This window comes from Castanea sativa, chromosome 11, assembly GCF_040712315.1.
Source record: "Castanea sativa cultivar Marrone di Chiusa Pesio chromosome 11, ASM4071231v1".
In the NCBI taxonomy this organism is placed as follows: Eukaryota; Viridiplantae; Streptophyta; class Magnoliopsida; order Fagales; family Fagaceae; genus Castanea; species Castanea sativa.
The window spans coordinates 24,725,929-24,742,414 of NC_134023.1; the positions used below are offsets into that span (position 1 = coordinate 24,725,929).

Consider the following 16,486-nt stretch of genomic DNA (forward strand, 5'->3'; position numbering starts at 1 on the left):
ACACTGAGAAGACATGATTGCAAATTACTAACCAAAAATTCAGAGCAGTGGTTTTAATACCATGTTAGAAATATTGAATGAATGTATTGTATTTCTCAAGTAATAAAATGTGCATGAGTGCCTTTATATAGGAGGTAGAGTGTGTATTACAAGTATGTATGTAGTACAAATATGTGTGCTATACAAGTAAATAAGATGAGCTAAGACCCACAGTCTACAAGTTTCTTTTAAAATTGATGCCACATATCATTACTTTCTATAAATTTTTATGTTTTGTTAGTTGAATTATCTTGTTGTTCCTAATGTAGGTCTAAGTATGGATTTATATTGATGATGAATGTAATTAAAATAAATTAGGTTGATATGATTTGACACCATTTAAATATATTTCTTATTACTAGAATAGTTACTGCAATGGGAAAGGTGTAGCAGACTGGAGCTAAGGCTAGTGGCAAAGACACTTTAAAGATGGGAAGAAAGGGAAGCTTTTAGTCTCAACGATGCTTGCTAGTATGGATGAGAAACCCGATAAACCTAAAAAGTGTTCTTTGTCTTCAAACGCTTCTAGTAAACCTAAAACAAAAGCACCAAAAGTGTCATCTTACATTGATAACATTGATCTCCCTCCATCTGATGATGAGGATGATGATGATGCCTTTGAAGAAGAAGTGACAGATGTCAGGAAGCAATCCAATTGGCAAATGAGGAATGACTCAAATCCACTTGAAGTAGCCATAAGTGAGAAAGAGTTGAAATAAAGAGAAAAGGACATACTTGCTGTCCATGCAAGAGAGCAGGCAAAATAGGCGGCCCTTAGGGATGACCACGATGCTTTTACTATTGTTATTGGTAGCCAGGCTTCATTGATGGGGATGATGAAGCTGATGCCAATGTCAAAGACATAACTGTACATAATTTCTCTGTATCTGCTCAGGGAAGGTATGGCTTGGCTGGACCCAATAGAATGGGCAAGTCTACGTTATTAAAGCTCCTTTCTTAGAGGAAGATTCTAGTACCTAAGAATATTGATGTGCTTTTGGTTGAACAAGAGGTGGTTGGTGATGATAGACCTGGTCTTGAAGAAGTTGTTTCAGCTAATGAAAAGCTAGTTAAGACTCAAAAAGAGGTTGAATTTTTGTAGAATTCTTCTGCTACTAAGGGTGAGAATGAAGACGATGATTAGGATGGGGATGATGTGGGAGAGAAACTTGCTAAGTTGTAAGAAAAGTTGCAGATATTGGGATCAGATGCAACAGAGGCTCAGACATTAAAGATTCTTGCTAGGTTGGGTTTCACTAAGGAAATGCAGGGTCGCCCAACCCGATCATTCAATGGTGGATGGAGGATAAGAATATCATTGGCTAGGGCACTTTTCGTGCAACCAACATTTTTGTTATTGGATGAATCTACAAACCATCTCAACCTTAGAGCAGTTCTTTGGGTAGAGGAGTACTTGTGTCGGTGGAAGAAAACTCTTGTCATTGTATCACATGACAGGGATTTCCTCAACACTATCTGCACTGAGATCATTCATCTCCATGATTTTAAGCTTCATTTCTACCGTGGGAATTTTGATGATTTTGAAAGTGGGCATGAGCAGTGCCGCAAAGAGATGAACAAGTTTGAAACTTATGAGAAGCAAATTAAAGTAGTAAAGAGGTCAGGGAATCGAGCTCAGTAGGAAAAGGTGAAAGACCGAGCCAAGTTTAATGCTACAAACGAAGCATCTAAGAACAAAGCTAAGGGAAGGATTGATGGGGATGAGCCTCTGCCAGAGGCTCCAAAGAAGTGGAGAGATTATAGTGTGGAGTTCCACTTCCTAGAACCTACTAAGCTTACTCCACCACTCTTGCAGCTAATAAAGGTCAGCTTTACTTACCCTAATCGAGAGGATTTTTGGCTCTCAAATGTTGATGTGGATATTGATATGGGAACACGTGTTGCTATTGTTGGGCCTAATTGATCGAATAGGAAAATCTACTCTACTGAATCTTCTTGCAAGTGAATTGGTTCCAACTGAGGGTGAAGTACAAAGGAGTCAAAAGTTAAGGACTGGGAGGTATATGCATCACTTTGTGGACCTGCTAACTATGGAGGAAACACCAGTTTAGTATTATCTTCGTCTTCATCCAAATAAAGAATGTCATAGCAAGTAGGAGGAAGTCCGTGAAAAGCTTGGAAAATTTGGACTCCCTAGCCATGATCACCTCACCCCAATTGCAAAATTATCTGGAGGGCAAAAGTTACGGGTTTTCTTCACCTCCATTTCCATGTCGAAGCCACACATATTGCTATTGGTTGAGACCACAAATCAACTGGACATGCAGAGTAATGATGCACTGGATGAATTTACTGGTGGAGTCGTCCTTGTCAATCATGACTCTAGCCTCATATCTCGTGTTTGTGAGGATGAAGAGAAGAGTGAAATATGGGTTGTCGAAAATGGAACTATAAGAAATTTTCCTGGAACCTTTGAGGAGTACTAGGAAGATTTACAAAGAGAGATCAAATCAGAGGCTGACAAATGATTTTACGGCCATCACATTAAGTTTTCTTATTTCAAATCACATAATGCAATTTCCATTGCTCCTGCTGTTTACATTTAATATTTTATACGTGCAATAAACCAGATGCATCTTTGTTTTATGACTCTTGAGAGTAATTTCCTGTATTGCGGATGTGTAGAAATTACAAATCTTATTGTTTAGTAGATGATGAAGCCAAATTCATCAATTGATAGGTTTTGATAGGCCAAGAATATATTGACCCCTTGTGATGAATTAATTGATTAATTAGCCAAATTAATTAATTAATTAAATTAAAATGTAAACGTGTGGTAGCACAAACAAATCACCAATTAAATAAAGTATCCAGCGGAAATTAAATTAACATGGTGATTTGTTTATGAATGGGGAAAACCTCTGAGGCAAAAACCCCACCGGATGATTTTAAGGTCACCACCTCTGAGAATTTACTATTATCACAACAAGCGGTTACAAGTAAAGGAATCCTAATACCTTATACCAACCTACAGTTAAACCCTTACCCCAATACCCAATTGGACTTGTTCTATAGTGACAATCTCTCCTTTCAATGCATGACTCTCAGTACGTGACTAACCAAATGTGCGAATCCCAGTACGCGACTTCAATCACCAACTAGAGAAGGTTGTTGGTTGCAAAGTTCTTCAGTTCATCACACAATGAAGACCAAGAAGCTCCTCGGTCACAAAACCCTATGGTGCACAAACACAGCAGCTTCTTCACAAGAAAGATGAACTAGGGCAAATTCGATCTCCGGTCACAATTTGCATTAACAAACTTTGCTCAACACTTGTGCAACTTGTGTAACCTTTGATGGCCTTTAAAATAATCCTTTTATATGTCTAAGGTTGTGAGAAAAGAAATCCCAAACATACAATCACGAATTGGATGAAAAACAGACTAGAAATTTTGAGTTTCATAAACCTCGACAGATACCCTCTCTATCAAGTTGTTGTCGAGCCATGGGTTGGAATAGCTCTTCAAGGCTCAATAGATGCTAGTTGTCAAGCTTTAATGAACAACACTTTTCACACTTGAATCTTGGATAGACTTGCATGACTTTAACACTTGACTAGAAACAAGGTTTTTTGAAGCATCAAACACATCCTAAATCTACCCAATTACAAGTAAAGTGGGTTTTGTCAAAGAATTAGCCAATTACATAAAATAGTGACATATGTTCCTAACATTGAATCACATATGTCCTAACAATCTCCCCCTTTGGTAATCCGTGACAAAACTACAACAAACAAATGAACATATGAAAGGAGTCATAAATCATTCAACTCATACTCACTTGTTAAGTACAATAAAATCTATTCTAACACAAACTCTTGAAAAACTTTGCAAGAAGAGAGTTCATGGTAAGAAAGACTTTGACAACCTGTATTTCTGAAACACTTAAACAAAACTCATCAAGGCATCTTTATGTGAAACAGAAATAATAGATTGTGTACTGTTGGAAAATTTAGACCCAGGTTGATAGAATTAACAAGTTTTAAATCCAAGTTGTTAGTTAGATTTATTATGCATAAACTTATTAAAACAAACAAACATTAATATCATGTCAAAACTAAGTGCTGCGGAAAAATAAATAAGACAAGATATGATGACCTAGGAAAACCAATAAAACCAACCAGTTTCACAGTAAAAAACCTAGGGGGAAACCTTCCCAAAAAGCAATCCACTATAGTAAAGAGAAGTTTCAGATCTAGTACAAAACTTTTTTCCTAGATTCTACAATCCCCGTAGATGAACTTACAGCAAAAAATTTCTACCGCTTCAAAACCTCTAAATCTACAATATATGAACGCCACCCTTTGATGCACGAATCCTAGTACGTGACTAACTCCTTTGCACGAATCCTAATACGTGACTCACTCACCAACTAGAGAAGAAGATGTTGGTTGCAAAGTTCTTCATTTCATCAAAAATGAAGATCAAGAAACACTTGGTTACAAAACCCTATGGCGCGAAGACGCAGTAGCTTCTTTCTTGAGAGAATAAGGCTTCGGTCACCTTTTGCATATGTTCTCCTTGTATTCTCTTATGTGATGGTCTCTAAAATTAGCCTTATATATGCTTAGGTTGTGAGAAAAGAAACCCTACACAAATACAAAAGCCTGACCCAAAAGTCAGATCTGAAAATTCTGATTTCCGTAACCTCGATAGATAGCCTCCATAGATAGCATCTGTCGAGCCTCATTAAACCTCGATAGATAGCACTATCAAGCAGTTGTCGAGCAGCTGTCCAGCAGCTATTCGCAGGTGTCTAGCTTTAGTAAACACATTTTCTTAACTTGTTTCTTGGTCTAATCTTCATGGTTTTAATACTAGACTTGAACAACGTGTTCTTTGAAGTATTAAACACATCCTAGATCTATCCAAATACAAGTAAAGTGCGTTTTGTCAAAGGATTAGCTAACTACATAAAATATGTCCTTAACAATCTCCCCCTTTGGAAATCTGTGACAAAACCACAACTAGCAAATGAACATATGAGAGAAGTCATAAATCGCTCCACTCATATTCATTTGTTGAATACAATAAAATCTATTCTAACACAAACTCTTGAATAACTTTGCAAGAAGAGAGTTTATGACAAGTAGACTTTGATAACCTGCAATTCTAAAACACGTTAAACAAAACTTATCAATGTATCTTTGTTTGAGACAGAAATAATAGATTGCATACAAATAAAGAAACATGTGTATAAAGAGAGAAAAGAAGCAACACATGTAAAGATAGGTGAAGAAAACATACATCATCACATATAAAGAGAATAAGCATAATGTATGTAAACATGGTCACATGACCTAAGGTACAAGAAGAAGAAGCTAAAAGTAGCTCCTACAACAACAAGGAGGTAAACACTCCCCTTAACCAGATGAAACACATCTCCCCCTTACAAAGGTATGTATTTTTCCCCCTAACTTCTGGAATCTTAAAGAAAGAACCCACAATTTCTCCAATTTCTCCCCCTTTTTATCATGATTGACAATGGGTACAAGAAACTAGAAAGCTTCACTCGAGAAACATAAAGATGATCAAAAATGATCAAGGGGGTACAAAGAATCCAAAAGAATGCATGAATGTAATGAAACACAATGCTATGGATGATAAGATAAAAGAAACATGCAAAAACATGTGAAAAACAATGCATGCAGAGGATCTCGATCGATCGAGAGGTATCGAGGAGCTATTGAGCAGACCTTGATGGATCGAACAGCTATTGAGAAGATATCGAGAGGACTGAAGATATCTCAATCAATCCACCTAGCTATCGAGAGGTGTCGAGATTGCGATAAGATGCAATAGAAGAACTCGATAGATAAGCCAGGTATCGAGAGGTGTCGAGGAAGTGTCGAGATGGCTTAAAAACAGTTTTTCGAGAAGGAAAAAACACACATAAATGCAATCATGCATGCAACTCAACCAATGATTTAATCAACAGATTAACCTCTCAAAACATCTCTCAAACAACAAAGAGTTAAGCATTTGAGATCCCAAAAATACACACACACTAAACAAGTCTAGCCAATTTTATATTTCAAAAACAAGTTAAGACAGTTTAGTGAGCATACATCAACACATGTAAACCTTGTGATAGCCAAATCACATTGTACCTGCACATGTATCAAAAGTAGCAAAGAATATTGCGTGTTGTGTGTGAAAACATCGCAAGATTGCACAAGTCTCTCTATGTTATAACGATTCGAGATATGAAAAAATCACTTTAACTCACACACAATCATAACTTTTTGATGGGGACTATCACCTTTGAGGTACATTTTATAACTCCCACATCTCCTAGAAACACGCTTGCAATCATATTTAAAGTATTTTTGTTCTTTTTGCTTTTATTTTCTTTGCATATTTTCTTTTTATTAAGCAAACCATGCATGGGTATACAAAGGAGAGAAAAGAAATACCCAATTATGTTAAGTTTTTGACATTGCACTTTTGCTTTACCGAAGCATACAGATGTCATTAACATTGCACTTTTGCTATGCCGAAGCATACAGATGTCATTTCATGATTGGCGAGTAACTGTGGTTAGATGGTTATTTATGTCTTTCTCTTAGGATTTTCTAGTTCAACCCATCAAAAAGAGTGATACGAGTGTTAAGTTCAAGAGATCACTTAACCTTACTCATCACAAATAAAGAGCTACAAAGCTCACTTGCTTAGTTGTGCATAGAGATGCGCTTAGTTGTGCATAGAGATGCTCATCTAAGCTACAAGAGATACAAAGTTTAGAAAACTCTATTTCAATAGCCATTTTAAGGTTCACAAGAACCGATGTACACAAACACACACTGTTTTTATATTTTTCAATTTTTTTTATATTTTTATCTGAAAAAAAAAATAAAACAAAACTAAAAACACACAAACAAAAACATGTTAAACAAGACAAAGCAATGCATAAAAGAAAGATGCACATGCATGAAAACATGATAGAAAGGTGCAAATACATGAAAGCATGATTCCAAAGACAGAAAAGAAATCAAGCAAAGAGAGTCCTACTTTAGATAGAAAGAATTAAAGCAGAGGACAAACAGAAAAGACAATTAAGTCTTAGGCTCCTTTCTCACCCACACAGCACGAGTCTTTGGCTGTGAAGATGAAAAGGCACGTGTCCTAGTATGTCTACTAAAGGACATAAAAGAATTAAGATTCTCCTGAAATTGAGTTAAAAAGCTCAAGACTTTTAATAACTCTCCAAACAAAGGTGTAGGTTCTTGACAGGAAACCTGTGACCATTTGGACACTTGCTTTTGAGGATACAACTTAAAGTAATTGGGACGAATGTGTCCAAGAACACCACAATGGTGACAAACATGAGGTCTAACAAAGGATTTAGAATTAGCCAAAGCAATTTTGGATTTCATACCTTTATTACCTTTCTTGGATTGAGGCACAATGATAGTCCTTGATCCAGAAGCCGTGGAAGAGGAGAGGCCGGAGGAGACAGCATATCCTAAGCCAGTCTTATCAGAACTAGGCTTTTGAGCACTCAAGACCTCTTTAAGCTTTGTACTAGACATCCTCACTATTTGAGTTCTAGCTTGACTAAGCTCAACCTCAAGATTCTTGACCTTTTCTTCTAATGAGGTGTTCTCCACAATGAGAGTCTCAACTAACCTTGTAGTCTCATCTAGTTTGACTAACAAATCAGCTTTTTTAGTTTTTACCTCAAAAAGCTTTTTTCTACAAAGATGAGAAGTCTTTTCAGATCTTATGAATTTAGTGCATAGCTTATCATAGGCATCCTGAAAGGTCAACTTCTTGGATACTTCATCATTAGAAGAATCATCACTGTCACTAGCAGTTTTCATAATCACCTTATCGGTTGAGGCAGTAAAGGCCATAACATGACTACATTCATCCACATGCCCATCAAAAGAGTCATTCTCAGTGTCACTCCAAGTAGCAACCAACCCTTTATCATTTGGCTTGTTGGCATTTTCTTTCATAAGGTAGTTTGGGCACTCTATCCTCATATGACCAAAACCCTTGCACTCATGGCATTGGATGATAGGCTTCTCATTCTTACCATTCCTAGAGGATTTAGATTTCCTAGGAGGTTTGCCCTTATCCTTTTTCCTAAACTGAAGAAGCTTGATAATCTCATCAATTATGAAGGTTAGATCCTCATCCTCATCCTCATCTTCAGAGTCCTCAATCTCTTCCTCTATACCCGTAAGAGCCAATTTTTTACTCTTCCCACCTTTTCCCATTGAGCCTAATCCCATCTCATAGGTTTGGAGGTTCCCTATAAGCTCAGTCAAAGGAATTTGATCAATGTCCTTTGCTTCTTCAATGATAGTGATCTTGGCATGGAATCTTTCGGGTAAGGACCTAAGGATTTTCCTAACAATTTTGGATTCTGCTATAGACTCTCCAAGGTTGAAGGCGAAATTCACAATATCCTTGAGTTTAGCATAAAAATCATCAAAGGTCTTATCCTCTTCCATCCTTATCTCTTCAAAGCTACTAGTGAGTCTTTGAAGCTTCACAGTCTTTACAGCCATGGTACCTTCATAGGTGGTCTCAAGAATGGTCCATGCTTCCTTGGCAACTTCCATGGATGATATTTTCTTGAATTCCTCATTGGTCACCCCACAAAACAAAGCATTCAAGGCCTTACTGTTGAAATTTGCTGCTATGATTGTTGCATCATCCCAATCCACCGGCGATTCCTTTGGCTTAATCCACCCAACTTCAACAGCTTGCCATATCTGTTCACCTAGAGCCTGCAAGAAAACTTTCATACGAACTTTCCAGTACGTATAATTAGTGCCATCAAATAAAGGAGGAATCAAAAGAGATTGTCCACGATTCATGACAACGGGGGTCAAAGATCACACTCAGGAAATTAATCCAATCAGAGTGTACCCGCTCTGATACCACTTGTTAGGAAATTTAGACCACGGTTGATAGAATTAACAAGTTTTAAATCCAAGTTGTTAATTAGATTTATTATGCATAAACTTGTTAAAACAAACAAACATCAAATCATGTCAAAACTAAGTGCAGCGGAAAAATAAATAAGATAAGATATGATGACCCTAGAAAACTAATGAAACCAACTAGTTTCACAGTAAAAAACCTGGGGGGAAACCTTCTCGAAAAGCAATCCACTATAGTAAAAAGAAGTTTCAGATCTAGTACAAAACCTTTGTCCCTAGACTCTACAATTCCCATAGATGAACTTACAGCAGAAACCTTCTACCGCTTTGGAACCTCTGAACTCTTCAATATATGAACGCCACCCTTTGATGCACGGATCCCAGTACATGACTAACTCCTTTGCACAAATCCCAATACATGACTCACTCACCAACTAGAGAAGAAGATGTTGGTTGTAAAGTTCTTCACTTCATCAACAATGAAGATCAAGAAGCACTTGGTTACAAAACCCTACGGCGCAAAGGCGCAGTAGCTTCTTTCTTGAGAGAGTAAGGCTTTGGTCACCTTTTGCATATCCTTCCTTGTATTCTCTTATGTGACGGCCTCTAAAATAAGCCTTATATATGCCTAGGGTTGTGAGAAAAAAAACCCTACACAAATACAAAAGCCTGGCCCAAAAATCAGATCTGAAAATTCTGATTTTCGTAACCCCGATAGATAGCATCTGTTGAGCCTCATTAAACCTCGATAGATAGCAGCTGTTGAGCAGCTATCCAGCAGGTGTCCAGTAGCTATCCGCAGGTGTCTAGCTTTAGTAAACACCTTTTCTTCACTTGTTTCTTGGTCCAATCTTCATGCCTTTAATACTAGACTTGAACAACATGTTCTTTGAAGTATTAAACACATCCTAGATCTATCTAAATACAAGTAAAGTGCGTTTTGTCAAAGAATTAGGCAACTACATGAAATATGTCCTTAACACGTACAAGATATAAGAAGCATGTGCAAAAAGAGAAAAGAAACAACACATGTAAGGGTAGGTGAACAACATACATCAATATATAAATAATATAAGTACAATGTATGTCAAAATGGTCACAAGACCCATATACAAGAAAAATGTATCTAAAGAAGAAAGAAAAGAAAAAGATACATGAAATCCTCAATACATCCCTCAAAATCAACACTCCTCCTAACAAAAATATCATATACTAACTCTCCTCCTAAAATCCTATGAATGACTACTCTTATATCCATCCAAAACTACTCTCCCTTTTTTGTCACAAGTGACAAAGAGTAAGAGTGTTAAGTAGACATCTCATCAGCATTGGAAGAGCTAACATCTCCATCATCCTTATCATTAGAAGCAGTGGCATTATCAGCATCATCCTCATCCTCAGAAGCCTTTGGAGTAGGTGGAGGAGAAGTAATGAAGCCACCCATGATCGCCTGCCGTCGTGTAATATGACTAACACGGGTGTTCACTTGACACAACTTATCATTGAGAGTGTCGAGGCGAGCATTCATGCGTTGAAGCTGCGCCATGATGTCCTCGAGAGTCACATCGCTCATAGAAGAAGAGGGAATGGATATGGATGGAACTGAAGGAGTGGGAGGAGCTACAAACCTGAACCACCTCGATCGAAGTTGTGCCTCGCTTTGTTTAATGGTAGCGGTATCTATAGCACCCATAACAAGGAAGTGATCGGAAGTGGGAAAGGGAACAGAAAAATGGCGTAAAATCCTCGTGATAACTGAAGGGAAGATGAGCTTATCACGGGTTGCTGACTCCCTATACACATCTATGATGGAAAGAATGAAGTGAGAAGGAAAATCTATACTAAGATGCTCAAGAAGGGAAAGCAAAAATCGAGCACGGGCTCTATGATAGAGTTATAGTGAGATAGGGGATGAAGAACAAAAGTCATAACCATGTTCAAATACCCAGGGCCTTTAGCAAAGCCTGAACAGTAAGTGAACTGATACTTACCCTAATCAGAAGATCGCTCACAAAAAGATGATGTGCTACCCTAAGGACATGGAGCACTTCGGATACAATATTCGGAGTGACCACGATGTACGTACCTTGAACACGAGTAACAAAGAGAGGTACTGAATAATCAAATTCATGCATGTTGGAGTAAAACTCCTGGATTAGCACGGATGGACATGTGACCAAAACGTCACACAGTGACTCCCATTCCCTACTGAGGATGATAGTGGGAAGGTTAGTGTCGAAGAAGTCCAACAAGATGACTTGGCATTCAGAATGAATGCCTCATCGGGAAAAGTTCTCAAAGAAGTCCGATTTGGCCTTCTCTTCACAGAACTGGACGTGTGAGGGAGTAGGATCAGCAGAAGTGGATGCCCCGGAACAAAGAGGGTTTCGGGATGGAATAGATTTGCGTTTAGGTGCCATAGAAGCAGACTAACACAAACAGAAGAGAGATAGGGAGAAAGAGACAATCAGAAAAGTCCCAAGCAGTTTAAATATATCCAAATATATTGAAAAGATAGAACATATGCATGAAGATGTGACATGCAATAGAGAAAGCATATGGGCTCAGTCCAATCCAATCCTACCAGCACATAATCAGATAACTTATATAACACACATCTAAATGCATGAAAATATAGTTATAATGCACGTGAGATGTAATGTATGAAGTTTTTAAGATGAAATCTTCAAAACCCATCCCAAAATTTTCACGAAAACCTCTTTGATTTTGAAAAACCCCAAAATTTTCAATAATCCCAAAAACTTAGGTTAAAAACCCATGAAATGCATGAATATGAGGGGTTTAGACACTTACCAAGTGAAGAAAACTTGATTAAGGTCGAAGAAGCCTTATGGAAGAGGTTTAAGGTAAAAAAGAGAGATTTTGGGAGGTGAAAAGGCTAGAGAGATCGAGAGATATCGAGCAAAATGTCTGAGATCGCGAGGGCCCCTTATATAACACCTCAGTAATTCTTGACAGATCGAGAGGTGTCGAGGATTTGTTAAGATTTAAAGAGTTCGATAGAAGTAGCTATCGAGCAGATGTCCAAGGCAAAAGAATCTCGATAGATCAAGGTAGCTGTCAAGGAGCTATCGAGGGGACAGAAAGATTCTCTATTGATCCACTAGCTATCTAGAGGTGTTGAGATTGCAATAAAAAGCAATTGAATAGCTCGATAGATAAGCCAAGTATCGAGAGGTGTCGAGGAGCTATCGATATTGCTTAAAAACAGTTTTTCAAGAAGAGAAAAACACAGATATGAATACAATCAAGCATGCAACTCAACCAAGGATCCAAACAATATTTTGATTTCTCAAAAACATCTCTCAACAAAAATTTTGAAGCACATAGATCCCAAAACACACACACACACACACACACACACACTAAACAAGTCTAACCAATTTTATATTTCAAAAACAAGTCAGGACAGTTTAGTGAGCATACATTAGCACATGTAAACCTTGTGATGGCCAAATCACATTGTACCTACACATATATTAAAAATAGCAAAGAATATTGTGTGTTGTGTGTGAAAAACATCGCAAGATTGCATAAGTGTATACATGTTATGACGATTTGAGATATGAGAAAATCACTTTAACTCACACACAATCATAACTATTTGATGGAGACTATCACATTCGAGGTACATCCTATAACTCCCACATCTCCTAGAATACACGCTTGCAATCATATGTAAAGCATTTTGATCTTTTTGCTTTTATTTTTCTTTGCATATTTTCTTTTTAGCAAACCATGCATAGGCATATAAGAGATAGAAAAGAAATACCCAATTATGTTAAGCATTTGACATTGCACTTTTACTATGCCAAAGCATACAAATGTCATTTCATGATTGGCGGGCAACAGTGGTGAGATGGTTATTTATACCTTTCTCTTAGGATTTTATAGTCCTTCCCATCAAAAAGAGTGATACAAGTGTTAAGTACAAGAGATTACTTAACCTTACTCATCACAAACACGAGCCACAAAGCTCACTTGCTTAGTTGTGCATAGAGATGCTCATCTAAGCTACAAGAGATACAAAATTTAGAAAACTTTGTTTCAATGGCCATCCAAAGTGCATAAGCACCAATATACACAAACACATACTGCTTTTATATTTTTCTGATTTTTCAATTTTTTATTTTATTTTTATGAATGAAAAAAAAAATAAAAACAAAACTAAAAAACAAACAAAAACATGTAAAACAAAAGCAATGCAAAGCATAAACTAGACTAACTCAAAACACTAAAGCCTAACACACAAGTAATGCAAAAACAAGAAAGGGAGAGAGAGAAGAAGTGACAAAATCACTTGGAGCCCTTTTCCTTCTGCACCTTGGAAGAACCTTTCCTTTGAGCAAAGCCTTGGACTGGTGGTAAGGGGGAAGAATTAAGATCGTTCAAGTTTGAAAGGAACATGAGGGTTTTAAGAAGATCTCTAAGAGGAGATAAAAAGGATGGGAACTGATTTTGGTTTCCCGATGCGATCATGCCGATGCTCTGTTGAGTGGCTAACCACTTATAGCAATTAGGTTGAGTATAACCGGCTGCTTCATGGTGATGATAGAGATGCTGCTTCTTCTGTTTAGGCTTTTGAGAGTTAGCCTTCTTAGCCTTAGGGTTTTAGCTTATATCTTATCCTGCTTAGGCTGTGCTCCTAAGATAGATTTATCCTTGTCTATGTTCTTACTAGCTAAATCAGTTTTGACATTAGTGTTCTCAATACCAACATTATTACTAGGAGGAACAAAAATAATAGTACTAGTAGAAGCAATATTAGAAGAAGGTAAATCATACTATAAACTGGTTCGATCAGAAGTTGATTTCTAAAGGATGAGTATCTCATCGAGCTTAGCACTTAAAGTTCTTTCCAGCTAAGCTCCGACTTGAAATAGTTTTGCCTCAAGCTACTTGGTCTTCTCAGCCAAGAAATTGTTCCCAAACCTCAGTGCTCCTATAGTCTGATTGGCTTCATCAAACTTTATGGAGAGTTCTTCATATTCAAGCTCCACATCACTAAGCTTCTTGGTGGTTAACCTATACAACTTTTCATGTTTCTCTAAGATCTTGTATAACTTTGCATAGGCAGTGTGGATGTTATCTTGCTCATCCATCTTCTCAAATTTTGAATCCACTAAGTTTTCGTCTTCTTCCATATCTTCTACAATCCCTTCAGTAGGATTGATAGTGGCGATGAAGGCATTCAGGATTTCGTTATCCTCATTTTCGGAATCATCCTCAGGTTCAGTGTCGCTTAATGTAGCAGCAAGCGCGTTGTTCTTACCAATAGACTTGAGATAAGTAGGTCACTCCTGTTTCATGTGTCTGAAGCCTTGACACCTAAAGCACTTGGGTCCTGAGGGAACAGTGTACTGATCGCCATCCCTTGCATCCTTCTTCCCATTGTCTTGGCTATTGAATTAAGAAGAGCTGGATTGCCTACGGTCCTTGTCGAAGCCCTTCCCATTGACATTCTTCATGAACTTCTTGATATGCTTGGTGATGTAGGACTTCATCTTAGAATCTTCATTATCTGAAGACTCATCTGTGTCACTGCTCTTGGCCTTTAGTGCCATGCTCTTACTCTTCTCGATTTCTCGATCCTTGTCAAACCCAACTCATAGGTTGTAGATTGCCAACCAACTCTGTCAAAGGAATTTTGTCAATGTCCTTTGATTCCTCAATGGTAGTGATCTTGGCATGGAATCTCTCGAGTAGAGATCTGAGCACCTTTCTCACAATCTTGGGTTTAAGAATGGTTTCCCTAAGATTAAAAGTTGAGTTCACTATGTCCTTGAGCTTGGCATAGACCTCATCAAACGACTCATCCTCCTCCATCTTAATCTCTTCGAAGCTTGTAGTGAGCCACTGAAGTTTCGAATCCTTGACAGCCTTGGTTCCCTCATAGGTTGTCTGAAGGATGGTCCATGCTTCCTTAGTAGTTTCAGTAGAGGATATCTTCTTGACCTCCTCATTAGTGACTGCACTGAATAAAGCATTTAATGCCCTGTTGTTAAAGTTTGCCACCTTGATCTTAGCATCATCCCAATCGGCCAGCGCTTCCTTTGGCTTGGTCCAGCCAATCTCTACAGCTTGTCACACCTTCTCATTTAGAGTCTGCAAGAAAGCTCTCATGAGTACTTTCCAATATGTATAGTTAGTACCATCAAACAATGGAGGTATAATATGAGATTTTCCTCTATCCATGACAAACAGGGGTTAATGGATCACACACAAAGATTAACCCTAATCAGAGTGTGCCCACTCTAAATCCACTTGATAGGCCAAGAATGTATTGGCCCCTTGTGATGAATTAATTGATTAATTAGCCAAGTTTATTAATTTACCAAATTAACATGCAAACGCATGGTTTCACAAACAAATAACCAATTAAATAAAGTATGCAACGAAAATTAAATTGACACGGTGATTTGTTTATAAATGGAAAAAACCTCCAAGGCAAAAACCCCACCGGGTGATTTTAAGGTCACCACTCCCGAGAATTCACTATTATCACAACAAGCGGTTACAAGTAAAGGAATCCCAGTACCTTATACCAACGTACAGTTGAACCCTTACCCTAATACCCAATTGGACTTGTTCTATTGTGACAATCTCTCCTTTTTATGCACGACTCCTAGTACGTGACTAACCAATTACACAGATCCCAGTACATAACTTCAATCACCAACTAGAGAAGGTTGTTGGTTGTAAAGTTCTTCAGTTTATCACACGATGAAGATCGAGAAGCTCCTTGGTCACAAAACCCTACGGTGCACCAATACAGTAGCTTCTTCACTAGAAAGATGAACTAGGGCAAATTCTATCTCCGATCACAATTTGCATAAACAAACTTTGCTCAACACTTGTGCAACTTGTGTCACCTTTGACGGCCCTTAAAATAATCCTTTAATATGTCTAGGGTTATGAGAAAAGAAAGCCTAAACATACAATCATGGATTGGATGAAAAACAAACCAGAAATTCTGAGTTTCATAAACCTCAATGGATACCCTATTTGTCGAGCAGCTGTCGAGCCACGGGCTGGAATAGCTCTTTAAGGCTCGATAGATGCTAGCGGTTGAGCTTTAATAAACATCATTTTTCACACTCGAATCTTGGACAGACTTGCATGGTTTTAACACTTGAACTTGAAACAAGGTTTCTTGAAGTATCAAACACATCTTAGATCTACCCAATTACAAGTAAAGTGCATTTTGTCAAAGGATTAGCCAATTACATAAAATAGTGACATATGTTCCTAAAATTGAATCACATATGTCCTAACAGGGTTGTTTAGATGGAGTGTGACCAAGCAACTCTAGATTCCAGCACAAGATTACAAGTTGTGTTTCTCTCGAAAAGATCACCGACATGGTGCTAGCCAATGAGCCTCCAATGATAAAGTCAGAGACTGTGAGAGAGAGAATGATAAGAAATTATTTGAGATACGAGAATATGTGTTAGTACCTTTGCTTGAGATACTTTATATAGGACTTTGCCTTTCTAACCGTTGGAGGCT

At 37.8% G+C, this 16,486-nt stretch overlaps 1 pseudogene; it reads left to right on the plus strand.

Moving 5' to 3' along the window:
* Positions 1 to 414: 414 nt before the first annotated feature.
* LOC142615433 (ABC transporter F family member 4-like) lies at positions 415 to 2,528 on the plus strand (annotated as a pseudogene).
* Positions 2,529 to 16,486: the final 13,958 nt, after the last annotated feature.